Here is a 20,619-nt window from a genome sequence, read left to right on the forward strand (position 1 = left end):
TAAGTTTGAAACGCAGCCTGAAAAAAAACAAAAAAAGGATCATGTACAGGTAAAATAACAACCCAATGTTTATAGTCCGGCACAGTAGACATAATACCCATAAAACCTAGCGGTAAAACCCGGCAATGGTTCCAATCGCTTTTTCACGATTCATTTTTAAGTCTGGGATTTTAGAACTACTTCATGTACGGTCTGTGTTTGGTGTCGTCTCACCCTGGTGTGATGTTTTGATAACCTGGTCTGTGTTTGGTGTAGTCTCACCCTGGTGTGATGTTTTGATAACCTGGTCTGTGTTTGGTGTCGTCTCACCCTGGCGTAATGTTTTGATAACCTGGTCTGTGTTTGGTGTCGTCTCACCCTGGTGTGATGTTTTGATAACCTGGTCTGTGTTTGGTGTCGTCTCACCCTGGTGTGATGTTTTGATAACCTGGTCTGTGTTTGGTGTCGTCTCACCCTGGTGTGATGTTTTGATAACCTGGTCTGTGTTTGGTGTCGTCTCACCCTGGCGTGATGTTTTGATAACCTGGTCTGTTTTTGGTGTCGTCTCACCCTGGTGTGATGTTTTGATAACCTGGTCTGTGTTTGGTGTCGTCTCACCCTGGCGGGATGTTTTGATAACCTGGTCTGTGTTTGGTGTCGTCTCACCCTGGAGTGATGTTTTGATAACCTGGTCTGTGTTTGGTGTCGTCTCACCCTGGTGTGATGTTTTGATAACCTGGTCTGTGTTTGGTGTCGTCTCACCCTGGTGTGATGTTTTGATAACCTGGTCTGTGTTTGGTGTCGTCTCACCCTGGTGTGATGTTTTGATAACCTGGTCTGTGTTTGGTGTCGTCTCACCCTGGCGTGATGTTTTGATAACCTGGTCTGTTTTTGGTGTCGTCTCACCCTGGTGTGATGTTTTGATAACCTGGTCTGTGTTTGGTGTCGTCTCACCCTGGCGGGATGTTTTGATAACCTGGTCTGTGTTTGGTGTCGTCTCACCCTGGTGTGATGTTTTGATAACCTGGTCTGTGTTTGGTGTCGTCTCACCCTGGCGTAATGTTTTGATAACCTGGTCTGTGTTTGGTGTCGTCTCACCCTGGCGTGATGTTTTGATAACCTGGTCTGTGTTTGGTGTCGTCTCACCCTGGCGTGATGTTTTGATAACCTGGTCTGTTTTTGGTGTCGTCTCACCCTGGCGTGACGTTTTGATAACCTGGTCTGTGTTTGATGTCGTCTCACCCTGGCGGGATGTTTTGATTACATGGTCTGTGTTTGGTGTCGTCTCACCCTGGCGTGATGTTTTGATAACCTGGTCTGTGTTTGGTGTCGTCTCACCCTGGCATGATGTTTTGATAACCTGGTCTCTGTTTGGTGTCGTCTCACCCTGGCGTAATGTTTTGATAACCTGGTCTGTGTTTAGTGTCGTCTCACCCTGGCGTGATGTTTTGATAACCTGGTCTGTGTTTGGTGTAGTCTCACCCTGGCGTGATGTTTTGATAACCATGTAATTCTCTCTCGGATAAGGTGAGTGTTACGGATACAAGTGTTCTGTGTGTATCCTGTGTGTATTTCTTTTCTCTCCTTCTCCCCTACTCACAGGTGACAATAATCATTCCCCAATCAGTCATCAATCAGTCGCTAATCGGAAGACACCTGCTCCTTTTCCCTTACCCAATCACAGTCCCTTTCACTTGGTTTAAAACCCCTGTCAGTTGTTTTCTCCCCAGCTCAGCTCAATCTCTTTGTAACATGCCTTCTGTCTGTAGATCGCTTGTGTGTTTTGCAGCTACATGTCGCTTTGTCCCCACCTGTGAGTATTGTTTTGGTTATGGTGTTTGAGTGTTTGTTTGATGGTGGGAAAAGGGGGTAACCAGACAAGTCGCCCTTGGGCTACACTACCCGTAGTTAAACATTGTTAAAAACACTAGTTAGAACTGGGCGGACCACCCCCTGTATTTTTGGTTAGTTAGTTAGCTGTTTGTGAAGTAGGCTAGTCTAGCTTAGGGGTGTTTTTGAATTATTATTCTTTCATTCCTTGGGTCCCGCTCAGCCCCTTTTCCTGCTCCCCCCCCCCCCCCCCCACTTACCGTGTGTTTATAAATAAACATTTAGTGTTTGACGGTAATTAAGTTGTCTGTGTTATTTGTTCTCACTGTTACGTTTTCACTACTATAATTTGCACGAGTTGTGTTACGGGTCCCATTACCATCCCCCCTAGACTGTCGGGCCAAAGGGATTCGTAACATAAGTGGGGGCTCATCTGGGATCTGTCATTACTGACACCCATACCGCTTGTGCAGATTGTTTTAGTGGTCTAGTTCAGTGTTGAACGTTATAGCTAAAGTAGAGTTAGTGTTTGCTATTTGTTGGCTCTGTGTAGTATTTAAAAATGGCTACATTTGATTTGAAGTCCTTTTTGGATAACCCTTCGTGGGAGGTTTTTGATAGGTGTCGTAGAATTGATTTAATGACCTTGGCTGACCATTATTCAGTATTGATTCCACAGAATGTAGTTAAAGCGAAGGTTAAACAATTAGTGTTGAATGTTTTGTTGGAAGAACAGGTGCTTGTATTACCGCTGCCTGAGCCTACTACCCCTGTAGGGGATGTTGCTGCTCCTCTAAGCCCAGTGGTGTCTGAGGGCGAGGCTAAAGCTCCAGCCACATTGCCCCGTTTTGATCCACTCTCCCCACAGTCAACTGGTGATACCAGGAGGGATGGCCGGTCAATACAGTTCCAACTGGAGGCGGAAGAGAGAGCCCAAATTAGGCGAGACTCTCCAGTTGGAGATGTGTAAAATTGAGGCAGAACAGCGGCAGATGGAGTTAAAAATGGAGATGTGTAAAATTGAGGCAGAAAAAGAACGAGAACAGCGGCAGATGGAGTTAAAAATGCGCCAGATGGAACTGGAGGCAGAGACAGCGAGGCTAGCCTTCGTTCCTGCAGTGACTGTTAGTGAGCCGTCCTCACCAACTAGAGATCCCAACACTTTTGACATTAGTAGGCAGATTGCCTTAGTACCTTTGTTCAGAGAGTCAGAGGTTGACTCCTATTTTTGTGTATTTGAACGTATAGCCATAGCCTTGAAATGGCCTAAAGAGGTATGGTGCCTATTACTTCAGTGTAAATTAACTGGTAAAGCCCAAGAGGTTTTGTCAGCGCTACCTCTTGAAGACAGTTTAAATTATGAAGTGGTCAAAGCTACTGTTCTTCGCGCCTATGAGCTTGTGCCTGAGGCATACCGACAGAGATTTAGGTCTCATAAGAAGTCTTCTAGTAAGACTTATGTGGAATTTGCTAGAGAGAAGGGAAATCTGTTTGATAAATGGCATGCTGCTAGCAAGGTAACTGATTTTAACTCTCTCCGGGAGTTAATTTTGTTGGAAGAGTTTAAAAATTGCTTACCTGAACGCATTGTAGTGTACCTAAACGAACAAAGTATCCTCCCTGTCAGAAGCGTCTGTGTTGGCAGACGAGTTTGTGTTGACGCACAAGAGTGTGTTTTCGGCTCATACTGAGAGTAGAGTTACAGAATTGCCTACTTATGGCCCTAGTCGGCCAGCAGTATATCAAGCACGCCAGAAAAATGAGCGTCCCTGTTTCTATTGTCATAAGGTGGGACATATGATTAATGATGGCTTCCGGCTAAAACGTAAACAAGGGATGCCTCTTCGTGCCAAGCCACCAACAGGTGTTGGTCTAATTCGTACGGTTGTGAGGTCTGAAACGAAACAGGTGCCTAAGGGTAAATGTATTTTGAAAGACCCAGTTCCCGACCGTAGTTATGAACCGTTCATTTTCGAGGGGTTTGTGTCCCTAGCGAATGACGAAGCGTCTCAGCGTCCGGTTAAAATCCTTAGAGATACTGGTGCGGCGCAGTCGTTTATATTGTCTGATGTGTTGCCCTTATCCGACGATACATACTGTGGTTCCAGTGTGTTAGTTCAGGGTATAGAAATGGGTTTTGTCCCAGTGCCATTGCACTTTGTGAAAGTACACTCTGAGTTAATCAGTGGAATATTCAGAGTGGGGGTACGTCCTATGTTGCCAGTAAAAGGTGTGACCTTTATATTGGGTAACGATATTGCCGGAGGAAAGATAGTACCCATATTGGAAGTATTGGATAAAAGTGACCACTCTCTCTCCAATGAGCTGGCACAGAGTTATCCACATGTGTTCCCTGCTTGTGCTGTCACTCGTGCTCAGGCACGACAAGAGAGTGACGTGATAGATTTGTCGAACACTGTTCTGTTCAAAGAGGATGATCAAGAGGATGGGTTGTGTGCTACCTCTGGGAAGCTGATCACCTCTGACAAACAGCCCAGGAAAGAAGCGAAGAATGTTGAACTTATTGCTGATGCAATACAGTTACCAGTCACTCGTGAGCAGCTGGTTGCTAACCAAAAGGTTGACACCAAGCTTGCTAAATGTTTTTCTAGTGTTGTCTCATTGGAAGAGGTAAAGAAGAAAAACGTGGCTTACTTCATTGATGGTAATCTCCTCATGCGTAAATGGACATCCCATGATGACGCGGGCGGAGATTGGAATGCTGTTTACCAAATAGTGATTCCTACAGCCTTTCGACAAAATGTGTTATCCCTTGCTCATGATCACCAGTGGTCTGGTCATTTAGGAATCACAAAAACTTATGATCGGATTCTTCGCCATTTCTTTTGGCCAGGTTTAAAACAAGATGTGGCTCAGTACTGTCGTACATGCCACACATGTCAGATAACAGGAAAACCAAATCAGGTTATTCCTCCCGCTCCTCTTTGTCCAATACCTGTCATAGGTGAACCATTCGAACATGTGGTGGTTGATTGTGTTGGACCGTTACCGAAGACAAAATCGGGTAACCAGTTTCTGTTGACAATTATGTGTATGGCAACAAGATACCCCGAGGCCATTCCTCTGCGAAGGATTACAGCCCCGGTAGTGAGTAAAGCCTTAATTAAATTCTTCACAACATTCGGATTACCTAAGGTGTTACAAAGTGATCAAGGTACCAATTTCCTGTCCAAGCTTTTCAAGCAGGTATTAAAATCCTTGTCAATTACGCACCGTGTGTCAAGCGCCTATCACCCAGAGTCTCAGGGTGCGCTTGAACGTTGGCATCAGACATTGAAGTCTATGCTACGTAAATATTGTTTGGAATCTGAGAAAGATTGGGATGAGGGAGTTCCTCTAGTTTTGTTTGCTGCTCGTGAAACTGTACAGGAGTCCCTAGGTTTCAGCCCGGCTGAACTAGTGTTTGGTCACACAGTGAGAGGACCAATGAAAGTTCTTAAAGAACAGTTTTTGTCCCAAGAGTTGTGTACAGGAGATGAAAATGTGTTGGACTACGTTAGTCGCTTTCGGGAGCGCCTACACCAAGCCTGTGCTCTTGCAAAGGAAGCTCTGTCTTCCTCCCAAAGGAGCATGAAAAGACACTATGATAAAGAGGCTGTTTCTCGTCCACTACAGCCAGGTGACCAAGTACTGGTGTTATTGCCTGTTCCAGGATCTTCACTGTCAGCTGGTTTCTCTGGTCCTTATTTCATTGAGAAGAAATTAAGTGAAACTGATTATGTGCTTCAAACGCCTGATAGAAAACGCCAATCTCGTGTGTGCCACATTAACATGTTAAAAGCATACCACACCCGACCCGTCACCCAAGTGGATAGTTCAAAAACAGAGGAAGGTACTGCTGTCTCCTCTGCTTCTACTGCTATGATAGTGGACTGTCATATTGATAATGTTGAGGGAGATGGATTAGAGTTGCGCAATACTCAGCAGCAGTGCGTTAGATTGCCCAACTCAGAAATGCTGTTGTCTATCCAGTCAGGTCTGGTTCATTTAACGGACGGACAGGCCGACGATGTTGTGAGGCTACTACACAGTTTTCCATGTCTCTTTAATGACGTTCCTACTCACACAAACGTGTTGGAACATGACATTAATGTTGGAAATGCTACACCTATCAAGCAACACCCCTATCGTATCAACGCTTCCAAAAGGAAGATAATGAGGGATGAAGTGACATATTTGTTGGAGAATGACCTGGCTACGCCAAGTTCAAGCCCTTGGAGTTCTCCTTGCATTCTGGTTCCTAAACCTGATGGTACGTCCAGGTTATGTACGGATTATCGAAAGGTTAATTCTGTCACAATGCCAGATTCGTTCCCGTTACCCAGACTGGACGACTGTATCGACACTATTGGAGCTGCTAAGTATGTTACTAAGTTGGACCTCTTAAAAGGTTACTGGCAGGTTCCGTTAACTTCACGTGCTTCGGAGATTTCTGCCTTTGTAACCCCAGACAACTTCCTACAGTACTCAGTCATGGCTTTTGGGATGCGAAATGCACCAGCCACTTTCCAACGACTGGTTAACTCCGTATTAGCTGGAGTACCCAACTGTAGTGCTTATCTTGATGATCTGGTGATTTATTCGTCTGAGTGGTCAGATCATGTTGACTCTCTCAGGGTAGTATGTGAACGGTTGGCAGCTGCTTCGCTAACCCTGAACTTGGCAAAGTGCGAGTTTGGAAAAGCTACTGTTACTTATCTTGGCAAAGAGGTCGGCCATGGACAGGTGCGCCCTGTTGATGCCAAGGTCTTGGCTATAACTGCATTTCCCGCACCTACCACCAGACGACAGCTACGCCGCTTTTTAGGGATGGTTGGCTACTACCGTAGTTTCTGTCAAAATTTCTCTGCGGTAGTTGCTCCATTGACCGATTTGCTCAGTCCGGCTAAATCATTTGTGTGGTCTCCGGATTGTAAAATAGCTTTTGAATCTGCGAAAGCCCTCTTGTGTAATACCCCTGTACTTGCTGCTCCGGATTTTGAAAAACCGTTTCAACTTGAGGTAGATGCTAGTGCCAGAGGTGCTGGTGCTGTTCTACTGCAGCAGGACAAGAGTGGAGTGGATCATCCAGTGTGTTATTTTTCTCGGAAGTTTAACAAATGTCAGACAAGTTATGCCACAATAGAACAGGAAGCTCTTGCTTTGTTGTTGGCTCTGCAGTACTTTGAGGTGTACCTTGGTTCCAGTGCCCTACCCGTGATTGTATATACGGACCACAACCCCTTAGTGTTTCTCCACCGTATGTACAATCAGAACCAGCGCCTAATGCGTTGGGCCCTGATTGTGCAAAATTATAATTTGGAGATCCGCCACAAAAAGGGTTCAGAAAATGTATTGGCAGATGCTTTGTCACGTGTGTAAAACTAATGATGTTTGTATGTTTTGTAAATGTGTTCGCAATCCCTAGGGTTGCGCTTTTAAGGGTGGGAGTGTTACGGATACAAGTGTTCTGTGTGTATCCTGTGTGTATTTCTTTTCTCTCCTTCTCCCCTACTCACAGGTGACAATAATCATTCCCCAATCAGTCATCAATCAGTCGCTAATCGGAAGACACCTGCTCCTTTTCCCTTACCCAATCACAGTCCCTTTCACTTGGTTTAAAACCCCTGTCAGTTGTTTTCTCCCCAGCTCAGCTCAATCTCTTTGTAACATGCCTTCTGTCTGTAGATCGCTTGTGTGTTTTGCAGCTACATGTCGCTTTGTCCCCACCTGTGAGTATTGTTTTGGTTATGGTGTTTGAGTGTTTGTTTGATGGTGGGAAAAGGGGGTAACCAGACAAGTCGCCCTTGGGCTACACTACCCGTAGTTAAACATTGTTAAAAACACTAGTTAGAACTGGGCGGACCACCCCCTGTATTTTTGGTTAGTTAGTTAGCTGTTTGTGAAGTAGGCTAGTCTAGCTTAGGGGTGTTTTTGAATTATTATTCTTTCATTCCTTGGGTCCCGCTCAGCCCCTTTTCCTGCTCCCCCCCCCCCCCCACTTACCGTGTGTTTATAAATAAACATTTAGTGTTTGACGGTAATTAAGTTGTCTGTGTTATTTGTTCTCACTGTTACGTTTTCACTACTATAATTTGCACGAGTTGTGTTACGGGTCCCATTACCATCCCCCCTAGACTGTCGGGCCAAAGGGATTCGTAACAGTGAGTTTTATCAATATATTCACCTCAATTTGCTCTCAACAATTCTAAATGCTAATTAACAACAGATAAGACCTCAGCAAGACTACAACTTCCCGCAGGAAGCTCCTGCACGTGATCTCTACCCGACACTGTTAGCTACCGTTCACCTGCGAGATCAGAGACCTGTGTCCAATCCATGAACTTCTTATGTCCCCGCCGTGTTTAGACTTGACCATTCGTTCATGCAGCTTTAGTATTCTGATCAGAGTTCTGATCATGGATTTCCGAACACGTCATGCATCTACATGTAAATGTGTCCACTGTGTCCGGATTCCCCTTTCCCGCGTTATATTCAAATGCCATTATGCATTCTACAAACGGTGGAATAGGCATAATATGATAATAACACAACAACAACTGATGGCAGTAGCTAACTAGCCAGCTAACCTCTGTAGCTAGCAAGCAACGCTAAAGGGTTTGCAAAATAGGTTAGCATAACTCAAGCTAAACTATTTTTTTTCTTCTACATATTAGCTAGCTGGCTGGCATTTATGAGTCCAGCGAACAGTCTCCAGTCTCTTTCTTGCTTTCTTGAGTAAGGCAGCTCCAACATGCAGGTGTTTCAGCCTAGCTCAGTGCTTTCTGTGGTGGTATTTGTATTTATTATGGATCCCCATTATTTCCTGCCAAAGCAGCAGCTACTCTTCCTGGGGTCCAGCAAAATTAAGGCAGTTTATACAATACAGTGGTGGGGCAGTCAGAGGAAAATACAGAGTGTAGGCATTGGTAATATTCTCTAGTTGCGCCGTGATAAACTCAGTGTTCTGTCACTCACGGGAACACTACATCACCACAAAATCTAAAGGGAGAATTCCAGGTGAAGCTGGTTGAGAGAATGCCAAGAGTGCAAAGCTGTTATCAAGGCAAAGGGTGGCTATTTGAAGAATCTCAAATATAAAATATATTTTGATTTGTTTAACACTTTTGGTTACTACATGGTTCCATATGTGTTATTTCATAGTTTTGATGTCTTCACTATTATTCTACAATGTAGAAGAATAAAATAAAAACCCTTACACAATCCACAAGGAGTGTCAGTAGAAACCACATTTGTTTAAGCAAGTCAACCATATCAGCTATGTTTTTTAAAAAGGCAGTAATTGAGACTGAACGAACTGTTTTGCTGCCAGACAAGGCTCCGCTGTAACAGTGGTAAGGATTCACTTCATTGTTCTGAATAGAAAGCTCTGCTGTTGGGACAGCTTTATGTCGACCCTAACAGTTTGTGGGCACCGTTTGTCACCGTTATAGTGCAGTAAATGTATTGTTTAGTGCTGTGTTGTATAGTGGTTTTGCTATCATGCGTAATGTTTTTATTTTATTTTTTACTTTGCCCCACCAAGATTTACTTGCTAAAATCGCCACTTTTTATTTCAGACCTTACGGCATTTTTCAAGAATGAGCATAAGAGCATTAAAAGGGAAGAAGACCACTATCAGTCTGGCCATGTGGAGAAGACCACTATCAGTCTGGCCATGTGGAGGAGACCACTAGAAGTCTGGCCATGTGGAGGAGACCACTAGAAGTCTGGCCATGTGGAGGAGACCACTATCAGTCTGGCCATGTGGAGGAGACCACTATCAGTCTGGCCATGTGGAGAAGACCACTAGAAGTCTGGCCATGTGGAGAAGGGAACTTACCAGATTGTCAAATCAAATTGTATTGGTCACATACACATGGTTAGCAGATGTTAATGTGAGTGTAGCGAAATGCTTGTGCTTCTAGTTCCGACCATGCAGTAATATCTAACAAGTAATCTAACAATTTCACAACAACTACATTATACACACAAGTGTAAAGGAATGAATAAGAATATGTACATATAAATATATGGGTGAGCGATGGCCTTGCGGCATAGGCAAGATGCAGTAGATGGTATAGAGTACAGTATATACATATGACATGAGTAATGTAGGGTAGGTAAACATTATGTAAAGTGGCATTGTTTAAAGTGACTAGTGATACATTTATTACATCCAATTTTTTTATTACACTGCTCAAAAAAATAAAGGGAACACTTAAACAACACAATGTAACTCCAAGTCAATCACACTTCTGTGAAATCAAACTGTCCACTTAGGAAGCAACACTGATTGACAATAAATTTCACATGCTGTTGTGCAGATGGAATAGACAAAATGTGGAAATTATAGGCAATTAGCAAGACACCCCCAATAAAGGAGTGGTTCTGCAGGTGGTGACCACAGACCACTTCTCAGTTCCTATGCTTCCTGGCTGATGTTTTGGTCACTTTTGAATGCTGGCGGTGCTTTCACTCTAGTGGTAGCATGAGACGGAGTCTACTACCCACACAAGTGGCTCAGGTAGTGCAGCTCATCCAGGATGGCACATCAATGCGAGCTGTGGCAAGAAGGTTTGCTGTGTCTGTCAGCGTAGTGTCCAGAGCATGGAGGCGCTACCAGGAGACAGGCCAGTACATCAGGAGACGTGGAGGAGGCCGTAGGAGGGCAACAAACCCAGCAGCAGGACCGCTACCTCCACCTTTGTGCAAGGAGGAGCACTGCCAGAGCCCTGCAAAATGACCTCCAGCAGGCCACAAATGTGCATGTGTCTGCTCAAAAGGTCAGAAACAGACTCCATGAGGGTGGTATGAGGGCCCGACGTCCACAGGTGGGGGTTGTGCCTACAGCCCAACACCGTGCAGGACGTTTGGCATTTGCCAGAGAACACCAAGATTGGCAAATTCGCCACTGGCGCCCTGTGCTCTTCACAGATGAAAGCAGGTTCACACTGAGCACATGAGCACATGTGACAGACGTGACAGAGTCTGGAGACGCCGTGGAGAACGTTCTGCTGCCTGCAACATCCTCCAGCATGACCGGTTTGGCGGTGGGTCAGTCATGGTGTGGGGTGGCATTTCTTTGGGGGGCCGCACAGCCCTCCATGTGCTCGCCAGAGGTAGCCTGACTGCCATTAGGTACCGAGATGAGATCCTCAGACCCCTTGTGAGACCATATGCTGGTGCAGTTGGCCCTGGGTTCCTCCTAATGCAAGACAATGCTAGACCTCATGTGGCTGGAGTGTGTCAGCAGTTCCTGCAAGAGGAAGGCATTGATGCTATGGACTGGCCCGCCCGTTCCCCAGACCTGAATCCAATTGAGCACATCTGGGACATCATGTCTCGCTCCATCCACCAACGCCACGTTGCACCACAGACTGTCCAGGAGTTGGCGGATGCTTTAGTCCAGGTCTGGGAGGAGATCCCTCAGGAGACCATCCGCCACCTCATCAGGAGCATGCCCAGGCGTTGTAGGGAGGTCATACAGGCACGTGGAGGCCACACACACTACTGAGCCTCATTTTGACTTGTTTTAAGGACATTACATCAAAGTTGGATCAGCCTGTAGTGTGGTTTTCCACTTACATTTTTTGTGTGTGACTCCAAATCCAGACCTCCATGGGTTGATAAATTTGATTTCCATTGATAATTTTTGTGTGATTTTGTTGTCAGCACATTCAACTATGTAAAGAAAAAAGTATTTAATAAGAATATTTCATTCATTCAGATCTAGGATGTGTTATTTTAGTGTTCCCTTTATTTTTTTGAGCAGTGTATTAAAGTGCATAGAGATTTGAGTCAGTATGTTGGCAGCAGCCACTCAATGTTAGTGATGGCTGTTTAACAGTCTGATGGCCTTGAGATAGAAGCTGTTTTTCAGTCTCTCGGTCCCTGCTTTGATGCACCTGTACTGACCTCGCCTTCTGGATGATAGCGGGGTGAACAGGCAGTGGCTCGGGTGGTTGTTGTCCTTGATGATCTTTTTTGCCTTCCTGTGACATCGGGTGGTGTAGGTGTCCTGGAGGGCAAGTAGTTTGCCCCCGGTGATGCGTAGTGCAGACCTCACTACCCTCTGGAGAGCCTTACGGTTGTGGGCGGAGCAGTTGCCGTACCAGGCGGTGATACAGCCCGACAGGATGCTCTCGATTGTGCATCTGTAAAAGTTTGAGTGTTTTTGGTGACAAGCCAATTTTCGTCAGCCTCCTGAGGTTGAAGAGGCGCTGTTGCACCTTCTTCACCACGCTGTGTGTGTGAGTGGACCATTTCAGTTTTTCCGTGATGTGTAAGCCGAGGAACATAAAACTTTCCACCTTCTCCACTACTGTCCCATCCCGCCACTACCGTCCCACCATAGCTTTGCCTTGTTCTGTCCAGTTCCCCAGTCACCAAAGCCTTGTTCTGTCCAGTTCCCCAGTCACCAAAGCCTTGTTTTGTCCAGTTCCCCACTCACCGTAGCCTTTCCTTGGTCTGTCCAGTTCTCTCCTCACCACAGCCTTTCCTTGGTCTGTCCAGTTCTCTCCTCACCACAGCCTTTCCTTGGTCTGTCCAGTTCCCTCCTCACCACAGCCTTTCCTTGGTCTGTCCAGTTCTCTCCTCACCACAGCCTTTCCTTGGTCTGTCCAGTTCCCTCCTCACCGTAGCCTTTCCTTGGTCTGTCCAGTTCTCTCCTCACCGTAGCCTTTCCTTGGTCTGTCCAGTTCCCTCCTCACCGTAGCCTTTCCTTGGTCTGTCCAGTTCTCTCCTCACCGTAGCCTTTCCTTGGTCTGTCCAGTTCTCTCCTCACCACAGCCTTTCCTTGGTCTGTTCAGTTCTCTCCTCACCACAGCCTTTCCTTGGTCTGTCCAGTTCTCTCCTCACCACAGCCTTTCCTTGGTCTGTCCAGTTCCCTCCTCACCGTAGCCTTTCCTTGGTCTGTTCAGTTCTCTCCTCACCACAGCCTTTCCTTGGTCTGTCCAGTTCTCTCCTCACCACAGCCTTTCCTTGGTCTGTCCAGTTCTCTCCTCACCACAGCCTTTCCTTGGTCTGTCCAGTTCTCTCCTCACCATAGCCTTTCCTTGGTCTGTCCAGTTCCCTCCTCACCATAGCCTTTCCTTGGTCTGTCCAGTTCCCTCCTCACCGTAGCCTCTCCTTGGTCTGTCCAGTGGGTAAACCTTCTTCCATGCCTGTACATTTTCAGAAAAAAGTTGCAACACTTCAAAATGAAATATCGATTTGGATAATTATCATTTTGGATAATTGTCTTTTATTTAAATAACATATTGTACCCTTTCAGATTGTACCCTTTCAGATTGTACCCTTCCAGATTGTACCTGTCCAGACGTATACCCGTCCAGATTGTACCTGTACAGATTGTACCTGTCCAGATTGTACCCTTCCAGATTGTACCCTTTCAGATTGTACCCTTCCAGATTGTACCTGTCCAGACGTATACCCGTCCAGATTGTACCTGTCCAGATTATACCCGTGCAGATTGTACCCTTCCAGAATGTACATGACCAGATTGTACCCTTCCAGATTGTACCCTTCCAGATTGTACCCTTCCAGATTGTACCCGTCCAGATTGTACCCTTCCAGATTGTACCCTTCCAGATTGTACCCTTCCATATTGTACCTGTCCAGATTGTACCCTTCCAGATTGTACCCTTCCAGATTGTACCCTTCCAGATTGTACCCTTCCATATTGTACCCTTCCATATTGTACCCTTCCAGATTGTACCTGTCCAGATTGTACCCTTCCAGATTGTACCCTTCCAGATTGTACCCTTCCAGATTGTACCCTTCCAGATTGTACCTGTCCAGATTGTACCCTTCCAGATTGTACCCTTTCAGATTGTACCCTTCCAGATTGTACCTGTCCAGACGTATACCCGTCCAGATTGTACCTGTACAGATTGTACCTGTACAGATTGTACCTGTCCAGACGTATACCCGTCCAGATTGTACCTGTACAGATTGTACCTGTCCAGATTGTACCCATCCAGATTGTACCTGTCCAGACGTATACCCGTCCAGGTTGTACCTGTACAGATTGTACCTGTTCAGATTGTACCTGTCCAGACGTATACCCGTCCAGATTGTACCTGTACAGATTGTACCTGTTCAGATTGTACCCATCCAGATTGTACCTGTCCAGATTGTACCTGTCCAGATTGTACCCTTCCAGATTGTACCCTTCCAGATTGTACCCGTCCAGATTGTACCCTTCCAGATTGTACCCTTCCATATTGTACCCTTCCAGATTGTACCTGTCCAGATTGTACCTGTCCAGATTGTACCCTTCCAGATTGTACCTGTCCAGATTGTACCTGTCCAGATTGTACCTGTCCAGATTGTACCTGTCCATATTGTACCTGTCCAGATTGTACCCGTCCAGAATGTACCTGTCCAGATTGTACCTGTCCAGATTGTACCCTTCCAGATTGTACCCTTCCAGAATGTACCTGTCCAGATTGTACCTGTCCAGATTGTCCCCGTCCAGATTGTACCTGTCCAGATTGTACCTGTCCAGATTGTACCTGTCCAGATTGTACCCTTCCAGATTGTACCTGTCCAGACGTATACCCGTCCAGATTGTACCTGTGCAGATTATACCCGTCCAGATTGTACCCTTCCAGAATGTACCTGACCAGATTGTACCCGTCCAGATTGTACCCTTCCAGATTGTACCCTTCCAGATTGTACCCTTCCATATTGTACCCTTCCATATTGTACCCTTCCAGATTGTACCCTTCCAGATTGTACCCTTCCAGATTGCACCCTTCCAGATTGTACCCTTCCTGATTGTACCCTTCCATATTGTACCTGTCCAGATTGTACCCTTCCAGATTGTACCCTTCCAGATTGTACCTTTCCATATTGTACCCTTCCGGATTGTACCCTTCCGGATTGTACCTGTCCAGATTGTACCCTTCCAGATTGTACCTGTCCAGATTGTACCCTTCCAGATTGTACCCGTCCAGATTGTACCCTTGCAGATTGTACCCTTCCATATTGTACCCTTCCAGATTGTACCTGTCCAGATTGTACCCTTCCAGATTGTACCTGTCCAGATTGTACCTGTCCATATTGTACCTGTCCAGATTGTACCCTTCCAGATTGTACCTGTCCAGATTGTACCCTTCCAGATTGTACCCGTCCAGATTGTACCCTTGCAGATTGTACCCTTCCATATTGTACCCTTCCAGATTGTACCTGTCCAGATTGTACCCTTCCAGATTGTACCTGTCCAGATTGTACCTGTCCATATTGTACCTGTCCAGATTGTACCCTTCCAGATTGTACCTGTCCAGACGTATACCCGTCCAGATTGTACCTGTGCAGATTATACCCGTCCAGATTGTACCCTTCCAGAATGTACCTGACCAGATTGTACCCGTCCAGATTGTACCCTTCCAGATTGTACCCGTCCAGATTGTACCCTTCCAGATTGTACCCTTCCAGATTGTACCCTTCCATATTGTACCCTTCCAGATTGTACCCTTCCAGATTGCACCCTTCCAGATTTTACCTGTCCAGATTGTACCTGTCCATATTGTACCTGTCCAGATTGTACCCTTCCAGATTGTACCCTTCCAGATTGTACCCTTCCAGATTGTACCCTTCCAGATTGTACCCTTCCAGATTGTACCCTTCCAGATTGTACCCTTCCAGATTGTACCTGTCCAGATTGTACCTGTCCAGATTGTACCCTTCCAGATTGTACCTGTCCAGATTGTACCTGTCCAGATTGTACCCTTCCAGATTGTACCTGTCCAGATTGTACCCTTCCAGATTGTACCTGTCCAGATTGTACCTGTCCAGATTGTACCTGTCCAGATTGTACCCGTCCAGATTGTACCTGTCCAGATTGTACCCGTCCTGATCGTACCCGTCCAGATTGTACCTGTCCAGATTGTACCCTTCCAGATTGTACCCGTCCAGATTGTACCCGTCCAGATTGTACCCGTCCAGATTGTACCTGCCCAGATATTACCCTTCCAGATTGTCCCCTTCCAGATTGTACCCTTCCAGATTGTACCTGTCCAGATTGTACCCGTCCAGATTGTACCCGTCCAGATTGTACCTGTCCATATATTACCCTTCCAGATTGTCCCCTTCCAGATTGTACCTGTCCAGATTGTACCTGTCCAGATTGTACCCGTCCAGATTGTACCCGTCCAGATTGTACCCGTCCAGATTGTACCCGTCCAGATTGTACCCTTCCAGATTGTACCCTTCCAGAATGTACCCTTCCAGAATGTACCTGTCCAGAATGTACCCGTCCAGATTGTACCCATCCAGATTGTACCCTTCCAGAATGTACCCGTCCAGATTGTACCCTTCCAGAATGTACCCTTCCAGAATGTACCCGTCCAGATTGTACCCGTCCAGATTGTACTCTTCCAGATTGTACCCGTCCAGATTGTACCCGTCCAGATTGTACCTGTCCAGACGTATACCCGTCCAGATTGTACCTGTCCAGATTGTACCTGACCAGAATGTACCTGTCCAGATTGTACCCTTCCAGATTGTACCCTTCCAGATTGTACCCTTCCAGATTATACCCGTCCAGATTGTACCTGTCCAGATTGTACCTGTCCAGATTGTCCCCGTCCAGATTGTACCCTTCCAGATTATACCCGTCCAGATTGTACCTGTCCAGAATGTACCCGTCCAGATTGTACCCGTCCATATTGTACCCGTCCATATTGTACCCTTCCAGATTGTACCTGTCCAGATTGTACCCTTCCAGATTGTACCCTTCCAGACTGTACCCTTCCAGATTGTACCCTTCCAGATTGTACCCGTCCAGATTGTACCCGTCCAGATTGTACCCTTCCAGATTGTACCCTTCCAGATTGTACCCGTCCAGATTGTACCTGTCCAGAATGTACCTGACCAGATTGTACCTGTCCAGCTCCAGGTCGTCCAGCAGAACCACATCATATAAGACAAAGTGGCCAGAGGATCCTGTCCAAGGCAGATCAACACTCATCTTGCCTTTTTTCACAAGCTTTAAGTCGACAGTTTAAATTGCCTCTAGAAGCTGTCCTTCGTGAGGAGCTGAAGGGCATTTTTGTAGATTGCGTAGGTTGGAAAGGGTTGCAAAGTCCTCTTGCAAAGACAAAAATAGACACATTTGGAATGTGCTGCCAGGACATCAAGATCTCAGCATAGTCCACTGGAGATTCTGCTCTCAATAGGAACTTTATGCTGTAAACAACTGCACAGGGGCGCATCACAACAGCCCATCCACCCAAGAAAAGGTTCAATTAAATCATTGATTAACTGATCCAGTTGTCTTGATATTGTCAATGGCAAATTACAAGCTTTCCAAAAAACACAGCAGCATACTTTGACACCATTAATCAATTCAGTACAACAGATTAATCACTCCAATACAACAGATTAATCAATTCGATACAACAGATTAATCACTTCGATACAACAGATTAATCACTTCGATACAACGGATTAATCACTTCGATACAACGGATTAATCAATTCGATACAACGGATTAATCACTTCGATACAACAGATTAATCAATTCGATACAACAGATTAATCAATTCGATACAACGGATTAATCACTTCGATACAACAGATTAATCACTTCGATACAACAGATTAATCAATTCGATACAACGGATTAATCACTTCGATACAACGGATTAATCACTTCGATACAACAGATTAATCAATTCAATACAACGGATTAATCACTTCGATACAACAGATTAATCACTTCAATACAACAGATTAATCACTTCGATACAACAGATTTCATGTCACAGTATAACATTGTCAAGGTCCATAATCACTACGGGTGATAATCCCTATGATGGTTCCCACATTTATGGCATGAGAAGGAATAACCATTACTTATAAAGGGCCTCAAAATGGAGGTAAACTGTTTTCAGATGGACACTACACACCGTTGGTCAATTCAAGTGCTTCTTACCACTCTCCCTACTGCAGTGTAAGTCTTGAAAAGAAAACTAAATGCATGATGATAGTGACACCAGAGGCAAAAAACACATTCTAAGAAATTACATTGGAAGATAGTCAGCAGTTTACATACACCTTCGCCAAGTACATTTAAACTCAGTTTTTCACAATTCCTGACATCTAATGCCAGTAAAAATTCCCTGTCTTAGGTCAGTTAGGATCACCACTTTATTTTAAGAATGTGAAATGTCAGAATAATAGTAGAGAGAATTATTTATTTTAGCTTTCATTTCTTTCATCATATTTCCAGTCGGTCAGAAGTTTACAAACACTCAATTAGTACTTGGTAGCATTGCCTTTAAATTGTTTAACTTTGGTCAAACGTTTCAGGTAGCCTTCCACAAGCTTCCCACAATAAGTTGGGTGAATTTTGGCCCATTTCTCCTGACAGAGCTGCTGTAACTGAGTCAGGTTTGTAGGCCTCCTTGCTCACACACGCTTTTTCAGTTCTGCCCACAAATTTTCTGTAGGATTGAGGTCAGGGCTTTGTGATGGCCACTCCAATACCTTGCCTTTGTTGTTCTGAAGCCATTTTGCCACAACTTTGGAAGTATGCTTGGGGTCATTGTCCATTTGGAAAACCCATTTGCGACCAAGCTTTAATTTCCTGACTGATGTCTTGAGATGTTGCTTTAATATATCCACACATTTTCCCGCCTCATGATGCCATCTATTTTGTGAAGTGCACCAGTCCCTCCTGCAGCAAAGCACCCCCACAACATGATGCCGCCACCCCCGTGCTTCACGGTTGGGATGGTGTTCTTCGGCTTGCAAGCTTCCCCTTTTTCCTTCAAACATAACGATGGTCATTATGTCCAAACAGTTCTATTTTTGTTTCATTAGACCAGAGGACATTTCTCCAAAAAGTACGATCTTTGTCCCCATGTGCAGTTGCAAACCGTAGTCTGGCTTTTTTATGGCGGTTTTGGAGGAGTGGCTTCTTCCTTGCTGAGTGGCCCTTCTGGTTATGTCAATATAGGACTCGTTTTACTGTGGATATAGATACTTTTGTACATGTTTCCTCCAGCATCTTCACAAGGTCCTTTGCTGTTGTTCTGAAAAACTTGGTTATGTGAGATATGCTGTAGGACCATATGTGCATAAAAATGCTGCAGTGTTAGAATTGTAAACAGTTTGGACACCTGGCAAATGTTCGCCAAAGGAATACATAATGTATGCGTTGGTAAAGAGTCTATGGAAGCACTGTGCTGCAATTGTGGTGGGAACCAGTTCCCGAGTTCACAGAGTGTAAGGGTGAAGGAGGTTGCAGTAGCTAGGATCAGGGCTATCCAACACGTCTCCTATGTGGAGGCAGTACAAATAGCTGAAGGAGCGAGTGGAGATGATAATGGATGCCCCACAGCTGTCACGACTTCCGCCGAAGTTGGTCCCTCTCCTTGTTCGGGCGGCGTTCGGCGGTCGACGTCACCGGCTTTCTAGTCGCCACCGATCCATGTTTCATTTTCGTTTGGTTTTGTCTTCATTATACACACCTGATTTCTATTCTATTAATTTATGTTCCTTATTTAACCCTCTGGCTTCCCTCTCTGTTTTGTGCGTTATTGTTTGTCATGTGGGTTCTCATTGTTCGTGCTTTTGTTTATTGTATACGTTCCTTGTTGGAATCTTACCTTTTATTGAGTAAATCTTGGATTATTACTCAGAACTGTGTCCTGCGCCTGACTCTGCATTTATTCCATTTTACCAACGGCCTCACAACAGCCTGTAGTGAAATGCTGTTAATCAGGGGATCATGAAATACTAATAGCGAAGAAGGCGGACTTTGTTTTGTTTATTGCGCAAGTGATACATTGTACTGGACAAACTAATAAAAATGGAAGAAACTAGACATCATTGTGAAGATGGTGAAAATATTTTGGGATCTTCATGGCCAAAATGCTGCAGGGAATACCGAATTAAGTGGTTCCCTCCTCTCAGACATCCGAGCCTCTGTAGGGATCTGAATAGACATTTGAATCCGACTGAAGGAGTAATTTATTTATTTTAGTTTACATTTGGAACGTGTTTTTCCCCTATTATTTTTCCGTTTTCACACCATCCAGTAGGTGGTGGTACAGTGTTTGTTTGCGGACCACCATTATACCATAGAAGAAGAACAAAAGCCGGTTTGGTCATGGTCAAATTAAACTTTTCGGAGCTAACTTTTAGTCGTTGAAAACGATTACATCCTTTTTTGTTCTGCCATCATGAATCAAAATCACATCAAATCAAAGTTTATTAGTCGCAGTTTAGCAGATGTTATAGAGGGTGCAGCGAAATGCTTATGTTACTAGTTACTAATAATGCAATAAAATATCACACAGGTACACAAATAATACAAAAAATTACAAAAAAAACTGAAATAACAACAAGAAATCAAGAAATGTCCAATTAACAACCCATGGTGTAACATTACATACATTTTATTAGGAATTCTATGTACAGCAGTAGATATATTAGCGTGAGCTATATCAAGAATCCAGTAAATAATAAATATCTAGTGTTACATCAAATAAAATGTTGTAGAATTACTTACGCCTGTTATGAGCACTTCCCAACAAGACAGAGAGGAAATTATAGAAAACATGATAACATGTGGAATAAATACACAATGAGTAACGATAACTTGGTCAATACAGATAGTTCAGTTAGCTATTTGGTTAGCTATTTGGTTAGCTATTTAGTAGTCTTATGGCTTGGGGGTAGAATCAGTTCAGGGTCCTGTTGGTTCCAAACTTAGTGATGTGGACACACAGGAACTTGGAAGTACACTACCCGCTCCACTACAGCCCCGTCGATGTGGATGGGGGAGTGCTCGG

Source organism: Salvelinus namaycush, chromosome 1, assembly GCF_016432855.1.
Source record: "Salvelinus namaycush isolate Seneca chromosome 1, SaNama_1.0, whole genome shotgun sequence".
NCBI classification, from domain to species: Eukaryota; Metazoa; Chordata; class Actinopteri; order Salmoniformes; family Salmonidae; genus Salvelinus; species Salvelinus namaycush.